This window comes from Hyla sarda, chromosome 12 (assembly GCF_029499605.1).
Source record: "Hyla sarda isolate aHylSar1 chromosome 12, aHylSar1.hap1, whole genome shotgun sequence".
In the NCBI taxonomy this organism is placed as follows: domain Eukaryota; kingdom Metazoa; phylum Chordata; class Amphibia; order Anura; family Hylidae; genus Hyla; species Hyla sarda.
The window spans coordinates 70,890,002-70,904,842 of NC_079200.1; positions in this window are offsets into that span (position 1 = coordinate 70,890,002).

The following is a 14,841-nucleotide window of genomic DNA, read 5'->3' on the forward strand; positions in this document are numbered from 1 at the left end:
CAATTGGAAATCTGCAGTAAAATCCAGATTTTTTTTTGCTTCTTTATTATCATACATGTCCTCAAATCCACAGTAACAAACCTACATGGTGTGGTGTGGCTTCGCCTCTGGGGAAATGGCTGTACCAAGTGAAGGGGTAGACTCTGGGTCCTACTACTGGGACTTAATGAGATCAGTTGTGATGGTGTTAAACCGTAGTACAAGACACAGACCTAGAGTGTTTTAAGTATTAACCTTTTTTCTAGTCTCAGACAACCCCCTTATGACTTCTCCACCTGGGGTTTTTCAGCTGTTAAAAAAACTACAACTCCCATCATGCCCTGATAGCCATTTTAACCTGTGGCTATAACATTTGTTGTAGAAACACAACTCCTATCATGCTCTGGCAGCCTTTGCATACTGTGGCTCTCCATTTGTTGCAGAACTACAACTCCCATCATGCCCTGATAGCTTTTGCAACCTGTGGCTCTCCAGTTGTTTCAGAACTACAACTCCCATTATGCCAGGATACCCTTTGCAACCTGTGGCTATAACATTTGTTGCAGAAACACAACTCCTATCATGCCCTGGCACCCTTTGCATCCTGTGGCTCTCCATTTGTTGCAGAACTACAACTCCCATCATGCCCTGATAGCTTTTGCAACCTGTGGCTCTCCAGTTGTTTCAGAACTACAACTCCCATTATGCCAGGATAACCTTTGTAACCTATGACATTTGTTGCAGAAATACAACTACTATCATGCCCTGATAGCCTTTGCAACCTGTGGTCTTTCAGCTGTTGCAAAACTACAACTCCCATCATGTACGGATACCCTTTGCAACTAGTGGCTATAACATTTGTTGCAGAAATACAACTACTATCATGCCCTGATAGCATTTGCAACCTGTGACTCTCTAGCTGTTGCCAAACTACAACTCCTATCATGCCGTGATAGCCTTTGCAACCTGCAGCTCTCCTGTTGCTGCAGAACTACAACAACCAGCATGCCCTGGTAGCCTTTGCAACCTGTGGCTCTACAGTTGTTGCTGAACTACAACTCCCAGCATGCCCTGGTAGCCTTTGCAACCTGGGGCTCTCCAGTTGTTGCAGAACTACAACTCGATCATGCCCTGGCAGCCTTTGCATCCTGTTGCTCTCCATTTGTTGCAGAACTATAACTCCCATCATGCCTGGATACCCTTTGTAACCTATGACATTTGTTTCAGAAATACAACTACAGGGTGGGCCATTTATATGGATACACCTTAATAAAATGGGAATGGTTGGTGATATTAACTTCCTGTTTGTGGCCCATTAGTATATGTGAGGGGGGAAACTTCAAGATGGGTAGTGACCATGGTGGCCATTTTGAAGTCGGCCATTTTGAATCCAACTTTTGTTTTTTCAATAGGAAGAGGGTCATGTGACACATCAAACTTATTGGGAATTTCACAAGAAAAACAATGATGTACTTGGTTTTAATGTAACTTTATTCCTTCATGAGTTATTTACAAGTTTCTGACCACTTATAAAATGTGTTCAATGTGCTGCCCATTGTGTTGGATTGTCAATGCAACCCTCTTCTCCCACTCTTCACACACTGATGGCAACACCGCAGGAGAAATGCTAGCACAGGCTTCCAGTATCCGTATACACTGCTATATACTACTATATACACCGCAGGAGAAATGCTAGGACAGGCTTCCAGTATCCGTAGTTTCAGGTGCTGCACATCTCGTATGTTCACAGCATAGACAATTGACTTCAGATGACCCCAAAGATAAAAGTCTAAGGGGGTCAGATCGGGAGACTTTGGGGGCCATTCAACTGGCCCACGACGACCAATCCACTTTCCAGGAGACCGTTCATCTAGGAATGCTCGGACCTGACACCCATAATGTGGTGGTCACCATCTTGCTGGAAAAACTAAGGGAACGTGCCAGCTTCAGTCCATAAAGAGGGAAACACATCATCATGTAGCAATGTCGTATATCCAGTGGCCTTGAGGTTTCCATTGATGAAGAATGGCCCCCACTATCTTTGTACCCCATATACCACACCATACCATCAATTTTTGTGTTCCAACAATCTTGGAGGGATCTATCCAATGTGGGTCAGTGTCAGACCAATAGCGGTTGTTTTGTTTGTTAACATCACCATTCACATAAAAGTTTGCCTCATCACTGAACAAAATCTGGGTAAACTGAGGGTCCTGTTCCAATTTTTGTTTTGCCCATTGTGCAGAACCTGAAACTACGGATACTGGAAGCCTGTGATAGCATTTCTCCTGCGGTGTATATAGTAGTATATAGCAGTGTATACAGATACTGGAGGCCTGTGCTAGCATTTCTCCTGCGGTGTTGCTATCACTGTGTGAAGAGTGGGAGAAGAGGGTTGCATTGACAATCCAACACAATGGGCAGCACATTGAACACATTTTATAAGTGGTCAGAAACTTGTAAATAACTCATGAAAGAATAAAGTTACGTTAAAACCAAGCACATCATTGTTTTTCTTGTGAAATTCCCAATAAGTTTGATGTGTCACATGACCCTCTTCCTATTGAAAAAACAAGTTGGATTCAAAATGGCCGACTTCAAAATGGCCGCCATGGTCACCACCCATCTTGAAAAGTTTCCCCCCTCACATATACTAATGTGCCACAAACAGGAAGTTAATATCACCAACCATTCCCATTTTATTAAGGTGCATCCATATAAATGGCCCACCCTGTACTATCATGCCCTGATAGCCTTTGCAACCTGTGGCCTTTCAGCTGTTGCAAAACTACAACTCCCATCATGTACGGATACCCTTTGCAACTAGTGGCTATAACATTTGTTGCAGAAATACAACTACTATCATGCCCTGATAGCATTTGCAACCTGTGGCTCTCTAGCTGTTGCCAAACTACAACTCCTATCATGCCGTGATAGCCTTTGCAACCTGCGGCTCTCCCGTTGCTGCAGAACTACAACAGCCAGCATGCCCTGGTAGCCTTTGCAACCTGTGGCTCTCCAGTTGTTGCTGAGCTACAACTCCCATCATGCCAGGACAGCCTTTGGAACCTGCAGTTCTACAGCTTTTGCAAAACTACAACTTTCATCATGCCCTAAAAGCCTTTGCAACCTATGACTCTCCGGTTGTTGCAATACTACAACTCCCATCATGATTTTAATGCCGTTTGCTTTCAGAGCATGATGGAAATTGTAGTTTTGCCACAGCTGGTATTGGCAAACACTGCTTTAGAGTATAGAATCATTAGATGCCTTGTAGGGCAACCAGAGAAATCAGTGGGTATCCATTGAATGCTGTGAATGCCAATAGTATTCCAGAGCAAACATGGGGTCCCGAATGCAGGGCCCCCTTTTATTATCTCCACATGACAGCAGACAACCCCTCAAAGCACTGTTTATAGAAACACTTTCTGCTTGCATACATTAAAGCTTCTTGTGTTGCTAAAGATTCAAGAAAGGCTCCGCATGGATCATTACTTTTTATTAGTCATAGTACATAATCATACTGTTTCATTGTTCTTGAATGTAATTCTATATAAAGGAATATGGAAGGCTGTGGCAAACTGTGCAGCAGATGAAAAGAATTGATTTTTGGAAACCAAAGGCTCAGGTTGTCATTATATATATATATATATATATATATATATATATATAGCAGATGTATGTTGCTGGGACTAGCTCCAGTCTGTATGTAGTAATCTCACAGCAGGACCAACAGATTTGCAGAATTCACCTCACACGCTCTTGTTTCGGTCATTGTTGGGGAAGCTCTGGCTTCTCATTAGCCTAGAAAGCAATGTACATTACTACTGGCTGAGTGATCAGAATCTACTGAAGATCAGATGAGAGGCAACAAGAACAGGGAGATGAGACCCACGTGAGTCAAAGAAGAGATACAAACGCAACAGATATAGACATGATCCTATTTTAGGGATTGCCTCAAATTATACAGTGTGAAAATAGCAGATATAGAAATCCAAGGTCAAGGTGAGTGACTCTTATAGTACAAACGAAGTAAGAAATAGTGGCCCACCAAATATGAAGAGAACTTCCAGCAATGGAATGCCATATGGCTTGTGACCCAATGTTCTCTAGTTGACATAGGAGTCAATTTGCACTGGCAATCTACATTATTACAGACATATCCCATTCACCAAACAATGTCAATTTGGTGGCAGAGGCAGCTTTAGATTTTGTGGGGTGAAACTCGAACATGAGGCCCTCACTAACACAATTAAAAACCTTTACAACATGGCCGCAGCATAGTGTGGGTTTGCAGCATTTAGCCGCTCACCAGGGGCGCATTCCGGATTTTTTCAAGGGTTGGGGTTTAAAAAGGCAAAATAATACCTCTACACCAGGATGACATATTACGATTGCATTGACTAAATAATACCATCATAGTGCTATGTGGTAAAAACCACTATACACCAAGGAAATCCCCCCACCTCCCCCATTATGGAGGATTCCCCAGTAGGTAGTTAAAGGGGTAATCTGGTGGAATACATTTTTTTTTTTTTATCAACTGGTGCCAGAAAGTTAAACATATTTGTAAATTACTTATATTTTAAAAATCTTAACCCTTCCAGTACTTATCAGCTGCTGTATGTTCCAGAGGAGATTCTTTTCTTTTTTAATTTCCTTTCTGTCTGACCACAGTGCTCTCTGCTCTGTCCATTTTAGGAACCGTCCAGAGTAAGAGCAAATCCCCATAGCAAGCCTATCCTGCTCCATACAGTTCCTAAAATGGACAGAGGTGTCAGAGCAGAGAGCACTGTGGTCAGATAGAAAGGACATTCAAAAAGAAAAGAACTTCCTATGGAGCATACAGCGGCTGATAAGTACTGAAAGGATTAAGATTTTTAAATAGAAGTAATTTACAAATCTGTTTAATTTTCTGGCACCAGTTGATAAAAAAAATGTTTTCCAGGGGAGTATCCCTTTAATTTTACCCCCATTAGATAAATACCTTCAGTAGGTTGATAATTCCCCCTCCATTAGGTAGCTGCCCGCTATAGGTATAAGGTAAAAACATCATAAGATAATTTCCTGTTAGGTAGATGTCCCCAGTAAGTAGGTAATTCCCTAATTAGATAGAAGCCCATAGTAGGTAGGTAATACACCCATACAGTAGGAGCTCGCAATAGGCAAGTAATTCCCCATATTAGGTAGATGCCCCTAGTGGGTGTTACGCCTAGCGCTCCGGGTCCCCGCTCCTCCCCGGAGCGCTCACGGCGTCTTTCTCCCTGCAGCGCCCCGCTCAGTCCCGCTGACCGGGAGCGCTGCACTGTCATGGCCGTCGGGGATGCGATTCGCACAGCGGGACGCGCCCGCTCGCGAGTCGCATCCCAGGTCCCTTACCCGTCCCGGTCCCCTGCTGTCTTGTGCTGGCGCGCGCGGCTCCGCTCTCTAGGGCGCGCGCGCGCCGGCTCTCTGAGACTTAAAGGGCCAGTGCACCAATGATTGGTGCCTGGCCCAATTAGCTTAATTGGCTTCCATCTGCTCCCTGGCTATATCTGATCTCCTCCCTTGCACTCCCTTGCCGGATCTTGTTGCCTTGTGCCAGTGAAAGCGTTTAGTGTGTCCAAAGCCTGTGTTACCTGAACTTCTGCTATCCATCCTGACTACGAACCTTGCCGCCTGCCCCCGACCTTCTGCTACGTCTGACCTTCCTCTGCCTAGTCCTTCTGTCCCACGCCTTCTCAGCAGTCAGCGAGGTTGAGCCGTTGCTAGTGGATACGACCTGGTTGCTACTGCCGCAGCAAGACCATCCCGCTTTGCGGCGGGCTCTGGTGAAAACCAGTAGCCTCTTAGAACCGGTCCACTAGCACGGTCCACGCCAATCCCTCGCTGACACAGCGGATCCACAACCCGTAAGCCGAATCGTGACAGTGGGTAGGTAGGAAATCTCCTCTATTAGATAGAAGCCCCCAAAAGGTATGTAATCCCCCCATTATGTAGAAGATCCCAGTAGGTAGGGAATTCCTCCATTAGGCAGAAGCCCCCAGTAGGTAGGTAGGAAATCCCCCTATTAGGTAGAAGCCCCCAATAGGTAGGAAATCTCCCCTAATAGGTAGGTAATTCCTCCTCTCCCACTTACATTCCTTCCGCTCCCAAGATGAGGCTGGAAACTCATCATCCTCCACTCGGAGTGGCGCAGAGCCTTCTGCAGACTGCATGCAATGAAATGACATGGCCTGCAGCATGAGCACTGTGCCACAGTGGTAAAACTAAAACTCTGTTTACTGCTGGACTCCCTGCTCTGGTACATTGTATGCATTAACACTTATTTTACATGCTTAGGGGCAAGTTGGCAAATGTTTGCAAATTTATAATTGCCTGTTTTTCTGAGTTGAATATACATTTAATATAACCAAGAACAAACTTTGAGCCAGTGAACTATAATTTCTTCACTTTATTGAGGAACTTAAAAGTCACAACAGCCAGGATAAGAGCAAACAACTTTTCAAGGAGAAGCAAACATTGACGCGTTTCGTGTCATGTGACACTTCTACGTGAAACTTTGTCATGCTGAAGAAGTGTCACATGACACAAAACGCGTCAATGTTTTCTCCTTGAAAGGTTCTGTGCTTTTATCTTGGCTGTTGTCCGTTGTGACTTTTAAGTTCCTGAATAAAGTAAAGATATTATAGTTCGCTGGATCAAAGTTCCTTCTTGGTTGTTGCTATTGGAGTAGGGGCCGTGCTGACTGGACGAGGTGAGCGGATCATTCCTTCTACCTTCTACATTTAATATACATTGTAAATATATTAAATATACATTTACAAGTCAAATGAGGCTTACTATAGACAAAAGGTCTGGGGCCTCTGCCACAGTAGAATGCAGTCCATATCAATCTGATTTTTTATTTACTTATACCATATGTTCACCCTTTTGGATTTTCCTTTCTTTGCAGCAATGCTGTAAAAAGAACCACAGAGGAATTGGCAGTAGCAAATTGGCACCAAATTATGCAGATTTATTATTAAAAAGATGCAAAATGCAACTCACCTTTCTAATTCCCCTTACGCTTCTGTGTTACCTCCATTTGACCATTGTAGCCTATGATTGAACATCAGTCACCTATTGGCACAACGTATATTTGCTGGACATCAGTAAAATCGCCCAGAAACTCGTTGTGTGTATTTTATATGTGTAATAAATTCACCTTTGGATTATTATTGGTCCTGGGTCTCCTTACCTGTCCGGCTGCGCAAGTTATCTTCCATTCTGGCAATCGCCTCCCCTTCTGTTTCCATGTTCCTTCGCACCGTCCTTTGATACGGCGGTGGAAGCCGCGGTAACGGGACCTGAGTCTGCCTACATGACCAATGAGTGTTGTGCCTCCCATTTGAACAACACTATTAGGTAAGTGTGTTTCTCACCGTTTGTCACTGGTCATCAGGATTCTCTGACCTATTGATCCCACACAGTGGAGCACTTTTGTCTTTTCTTTTTTACAGTCTGACCATGAGGGTGGGGAGAATTGCATCCATTGCAGAGGGATTAAAGACTTGCAAGAGTGGTTCTGGCTGGGGTAAAAAAAAAAAAAGACATCACTCTCCAGATGGCAATGACTTCCATAGAAAAGGTCACTCGTGAAGATTTAACCATTCTAAGAATCTGCTCAATTTGGTTTCAGAACGGTGCGATTACTGAGCATGACCACCAAATATTTTTGAGGCAGGGCCTGAATAGAATTACAAAGTAAGAAGAGAAGATCATCCGCAAAGGCTAAAACTCTGCCACTCTGATGGTGATCCTACCTTATGTTTTGAAAGAGCGTTTCCACTACCAAAAAAACTCTGAGGAGAGGGTGTCTTTAAAGGAAATCTGTCATCAGTGTCACCTACACTAACCTGTCGGTACAGACCAGTAGTGCAGGGGACACTGATGACAAAGGTACTTACCTTGTCCCGCTCCCTGCTGTCGTTCTCTGGCAATCCTCTTTGGTATCTTCAGATCCAGTCCAACTTGGAGAATGGGCAGAGCTTAGTGACATCATTGCTGCTGTTCTCTGCTCGGTACCACTGGTAGCAAACAGCAACAGTTACGTCATTAAGCTCTCCCGACAACAAGGCCGGCCCAAGACATTGTGCTGCCTGGGTTCAAGAGTGAAATGCTGTAGGTAGCATTTTCCCCACATTAAGTAGAATAGTTTTCCCACATTGGGTAGCATAGTTTTCCCACATTAGGTAGCACAGATTCCCCACATTAGGTAGCATAGCTTCCCCACATTATGTAGCATAGTTTTCCCACATTAGGTAGCACAGATTCCCCACATTAGGTAGCAGTTTCTCCACATTAGGTAGCATAGTTTCCCCACATTAGGTAGTATAGTTATCCCACATTAGGTAGCACAGATTCCCTTCATTAGGTAGCAGTTTCCCCACATTAGGTAGCATATATTTCCCACATTAGGTAGCACAAATTCCCCACATTAGGTAGCCGTTTCCCCACATTAGGTAGCATAGTCTCCCCACATTAGGTAGTATAGTTATCCCCCATTAGGAAGCACAGATTTCCCACATTAGGTAGCAGTTTCCCCCACATTAAGTAGCGTAGTTTCCCCACATTAGGTAGTACAGTTATCCCACATTAAGTAGCACAGATTCCCCACATTAGGTAGCAGTTTCCCCACATTAGGTTGCATAGTTTTCCCACATTTGGTAGCATAGTTTCACCACATTAGGTAGCATAGTTTCCCCACATTAGGTAGCATAGTTTTCCCACATTAGGTATTACAGATTCCCCACATTATGTAGCAGTTTCCCCACATAAGGTAGCATAGTTCCCCACATTAGGTAGCATAAATTCCCCACATTAAGCAGCATAGATTCCGCACATTAGGTAGCAGTTTTCTCACATTAGGTAGCATAGTTTACCCATATTAGGTAGCACAGATTCCCCACATTATGTAGCAGTTTCCCAACATTAGGTAGCATAGTCCCACTCCCGACACACAGACACACACATGGACACACAGACAGACACACACAGACATACTTACCTGGTCTGTGCAGCGCTTCTCCTCTCCGGCGGTGGCCTGATGAGTGACGTCATTGACATCCTTCTGCGTGGGTCATCGGAGGGACGTCACTTGTGTGACATCCTCGTCAGACCTGGGCCGCAGACTCACTGTCTAAAGTGCCTGGCCCTACCATGAACCTAGGAGGCACAAAAAGGGGCAGCAAAGTGCCGCCCCTGAAAAGTGCCGCCTGGGACCAATGGTCCCACCGGGTCCCACAGTAGGGCCGGCCCTGTACGGCAAGCAATAACATTCCAGTTTACATTTTTAGAGGTCTTTTTCAATAATAAAAAAAAAACAGTCTGATTGTTTGCTATGGGAAACTGATCCACTGGGTTTGATAAATTTACCCCTTTGTTTTTCCCCATGTCCGAATGGGTTTGCACAGGGTACTCTGGTTTACTCCTACACTCCAAAGAGAAACAAAAGATATATGAATGTTAGATTGTCAAACTCATGAGGTAAAAATGTAATAATCTCTGTACAATGCTGTGAAATATGTCAGTGTTGTAGAAATAAGTGTCAGCCATGTGCAGGGCAGCACTAGTAATGATTTGTATGTGTATAAGGGTGCATTCACACCATAATTTAGCAATACGGTTGCCAGATACAGCGGATAAATAAAGAACTGGCCGCTGCCGTATCCCTGCCAGACCCGCACCGCATCCCATTCCTTTAACCCCCTAAGGACGCAGCCCATTTGGGCCTTAAGGACGCAGACAATTTAATTTTTACGTTTTTGTTTTTTCCTCCTCACCTTCAAAAAATCATAACTCTTTTATATTTTCATCCACAGACTAGTATGATGGCTTGTTTTTTGCGCTACCAGTTGTCCGTTGTAATGCCATCACTCACTTTACCATAAAATGTATGATGCAACCAAAAAAATACTATTTGTGTGGTGAAATTAAAAAGAAAACCGCAATTTTGCTAATTTTGGAAGGTTTCGTTTTCATGCCGTACAATTTACGGTAAAAATGACATGTGTTCTTTATTCTTTTGGTCAATACGATTAAAATGATATCCATGATAATATACTTTTCTATTACTGTTGAGACTTAAAAAAATCACGAACTTTTTAACCAAATTAGTACGTTTAAAATCCCCCCATTTTAAAGACCTATAACTTTTTCTTTTTTTCCGTATAAGCGGCGATACAAGGCCTCATTTTTTGCGCTGTGATCTTTAATTTTTATTGATACCATATTTGCTTATATAGAACTTTTAATCCATTTTTTATAAAAAAAATTTGGAATAAAATGTTATAAAAAAGCATATATTTTGGACTTTTTTTAATTTTTACGTTCACGCCGTTCACCGTACGGTATCATTAATATTTTATTTAATAGTTCGGATATTTATGCACGCGTCGATGCCAAATTTGTATATAAAATATTTTTTAACACTTTTTGGGGGTGAAATAGGGAAAATGGGACAATTTATGTTTTTATTGGGGGAGGGGGTTTTTCACATTTTTTTAACTACATTTTTTTACTTTTTTAACTTTTATTTTTACACTTTAATAGTCCCCATAGGGGACTATTTATAGCAATCACTCGATTGCTAATACTGTTCAGTGCTATGTATAGGACATAGCACTGATCAGTGTTATCGGTCATCTTCTGCTCTGGTCTGCGGGAAGGCAGATCAGAGCAGAAGAAGCCGGGAAGGCAGCGGAGCCAGGTGAGGGGACCTCTGTCTGCCGTGTTGGATGATTGGATCGCCGCGGCAGCGCTGCGGGCGATCCGATCATCCATTTTAGTGAACGCGATGCTGCAGATGCTGTGATCTGTATTGATCACGGCATCTGAGGGGTTAATGGCGGACATCCGCTGGATCGTGGGTGTCCGCCATTACGGGTGGGTCCCTGGCTGCAATCAGCAGCCGGGACCTGCCGTGCTTGATCCGGGTATCGCTCCGATGCTCGCGGTTATGCTTAGGTCATAAATGTACGTCCTGGTGCATTAAGTATCACATCACCAGGAAATACATTTACTTCCTGCGTCGTTAAGGGGTTAAATGAGCCGGCCAGAGTTAGATAGTGACTCCGGTTGTCTCATTTTTGCACTGTATCAGTTTTATTGCCGGACTAAAAACCGCGACAGACTACGGTTTTCAGTCTGGCAACAAAACCAGATAAGGTGCAAAAATGAGCTGACCGGAGTCACTGACTCCGGCCGGCTCATTTAAATAAATGGGATGCAGAACGGATGGTTTTTCAAATTTCCCCGCTGGATCCGGCTGCCGTATAACACAATCGGAATATGAATGTAGCCTAAGAGAAGAAAAGGTTTTACAAGAAATACATTTCTTAACAGTATAATTCTGATTAACTGGACCTTAACCCCTTAAGGGCCCAGCCCATTTTCACCTTAAGGACTCGAGCATTTTTTGCACATCTGACCACTGTCACTTTAAGCATTAATAACTCTGGGATGCTTTTACTTATGAATTTGATTCTGAGACTGTTTTTTCGTGACATATTCTACTTTAACATAGTGGTAAATTTTTATTGATTCTTGCATAATTTGTTGGCGAAAAATTCAAAAATTTCATGAAAAATTTGAAAATTTAGCATTTTTCTAACTTTGAAGCTCTCTGCTTGTAAGGAAAATAGACATTCCAAATAAATTATATATTGATTCACATATACAATATGTCTACTTTATGTTCCCATCATAAAGTTGACATGTTTTTCTTTTGGAAGACATCAGCGGGCTTCAAAGTTCAGCAACAATTTTCCAATTCAAAATTTTCAAAATCAGAATTTTTTCGGGACCAGTTCAAAATGACATTCAGAAAGTTTGTTAACCCTTTAAGTGTTTCAGGAATAGCAGCAAAGTGAAGAAGAAAATTCAAAAACTTCATTTTTTACACTCGCATGTTCTTGTAGACCCAGTTTTTGAATTTTTACAAGGAGTAAAAGGAGAAAAAGACCCCCAAAAATTGTAACCCAATTTCTCCCGAGTAAGGAAATATCTCATATGTGAACGTATAATGTTCTGTGGGTGCACTAGAGGGCTCAGAAGGGAAGGAGCGACAATGGGATTTTGGAGAGTGAATTTTAGAAACTGCACCCCTAAAGGCACGTAACAAGGGGTCCAGATAGCCTTAACATCCCACATTCTGTGAGGGGTGTAATTTTCATAATGGGGTCACATGTGGGGGGGAAGTCCATTGTTCTGGCACTATGGGGGCTTTGTAAACACACATGGCCTTCAATTCCGGACAAATTTTCTCTCCAAAAGCCCAATGGCGCTCCTTCTCTTCTGAGTGTTGTAGTTCTCCTGCAGAGCACTTTCCATCCACATATGGGGTATGTTCTTACTCAGAAGAAATGGGGTTACAAATTTTGGGGGTCATTTTTCCTATTTTCCCTTGTGAAAATGAAAAAAATTGGGTAACACCAGCATTTTAGTTAAAATTATTATAATTTTTTTTCATTTCCCCATCCAAGTTTAATGACAATTTGTAAAACACCTGTGGGGTATTTATTTTTTAGCGTTTATGTTAGAACCACTGTAAAATCAGCCAACCCTGTGCAACTCACCAATTTAGGCCTAAAATTTAGATAATGGGCTCTCACTCCTGAGCCTTGTGTGCCCGCAGATCACTTTACGCCCACATATGGGGTATTTCCGTACTCAGGAGAAAAGCCCCCCAAAATTTGTAGTGAAATTCCTCCCAAGTGAGGAAATACCTCATATGGCCCTCGATTGTATCCTTGAAATACGACAGGGCTCCGAATTGAGAGAGCGCCATGCGCATTCGAGGACAAAATTAGGGATTGAATAAGGGTGGACATAGGGGTATTCTATGCCAGTGATTCCCAAACAGGGTGCCTCCAGCTGTTGCTAAACTCCCAGCATACCTGGACAGTCAGTGGCTGCCCGGAAATGCTGAGAGTTGTAGTTTTGCAACAGCTGGAGGCTCAATTTTGTAAACACTGCCGTACGATACATTTTTCATTATTATTGTGGGGGGGGGGGTCAGTGTAAGGAGGTGTATTGGGTAGTGTTTTACCCTTTATTATGTGTTAGTGTAGTGTAGTGTTTTTATGGTACATTCGCACGGGTGGGGGTTTACAGTAAGTTTTCCGCTAGGAGTTTGCGCTGCGGCAGAAAATTTGCTGCAGCTCAAACTTGAAGCAGGAAACTCACTGTAAACCCGCCCGTGTGAATGTACCCTGTACCACCAGCTCCCAGCATGTACTGATTGCCGAAGGGCATGCTGGGAGATGTAGTTATGCAACAGCTGGAGGTACGCAACTAAAATTCCCAGCATGGTTTGACAGCCATTTGATGCAAAGTTTTGCAAGATTTAAAGGGCCACGGTTTAGAAACCTCTGCACAGTGATCTCCAAACTGTGGCCCTCCAGATGTTGCAAAACTACAAATCCCAGCATGCACAGACAGCAAACTGCTGTGTGGGCATGCTGAGAGTTGTAGTTTTGCAAGATCTAGAGGGCCACAGTTTAGAGACCACTGCACAGTGATCTCCAAACTGTACCCCTCTAAATGTTGCAAAACTACAAATTCCAGCATGCCCAAACAGCTGTCTGGGCATGCTGGGAGTTGTAGTTTTGCAACATCTGGAGGGCTACAGTTTAGAGACCACTGTATAGTGGTCTCCAAACTGTAGTCCTCCAGATGTTGCTAGGCAACAACTCACCAGCTTCTTTCTGTAGGATCGCTGCACCAGGAAGCCACATGTCATTGCCGCCTGCTGTCACCCGCCGCCAGTACGTGACCTCCGGTACTGGTCCCCGCTGGTTCCCCCACTCTGCCCGGACTACAGTGCGTGGGCAAAGCGGGGAACCGAACTTTAACTTCTGACCGACCAATTCAAGGGATAGGAGGGGTGGCACCCTTGCCCTCTCACTCCTATCTCTTCAGGGGGATGGGAGGTGTCTTGGACACCCCCAATCCCCCTTATTTTCCGGGTCACCGGAGACCCATATGACCCGGAATTGCTGCAGATCGCCGGTTGCTGATTGCACTCCTTAAGGTAAATAAAAAAATATTAAAAATATTTCTAATATACTTTGTTTTAAAAAAATTAAGTTTTCTATGTTTTATTTGTGCTTAAAAAAACTCAAGAGCACATTTCCCCCCATCTCATACACAGACTTAGGACCGAAGTCCAAACACAGGAAGTGCAGCCTGAAGTGCTGAGGGGGGTGTGTCCAGCCTCATCCAATCATAGCTCCTCTCACATTTAACTGCCATATGCTGTTGGTTGGACACACCCCTCAGCACTCCAGGCTGCACTTCCTGTGTTTGGGCTTTGGTCCTAAGTCTGTGTATGAGATGGGGGAAATGTGCTCTTGAGATTTTTTTAAGCACAAATAAAACATAGAAAACTTATTTTTTTTTTACCAAAGAATATTAGAAATCTTTTTTATTTACCATAAGGAGTGTAATAGCAAAAATTCGTTTTAATGAGAGTTACCATTTAAACGTTCCATTTGTAAGAACAGTTTGCACTGTACCCGAGCAGTAATTGTATCAGTCTATTTTTTATTCATTATAGGAACGACTCAAATCCTGACCATTACTGACACATCCTATAGGTGACTTGTTATGAGAAATCCTCTTTATTTTACCCAAGAGCACTGCCATATACACTTTTCATTTGAAGCAATCACAACATTCTTGAGCTCCAATATATGTCATTACGCTGCACCCAGAGGCTTATCTTAAAGCTCCTGGGACCCGATGCCCAGGGCTCACCTTCCAATAGTCACATTCTGTTGCATACAATGACTTCACAATGTGCACAATCCCCAGTATAGTGAATAGTGAAATGTACATTTA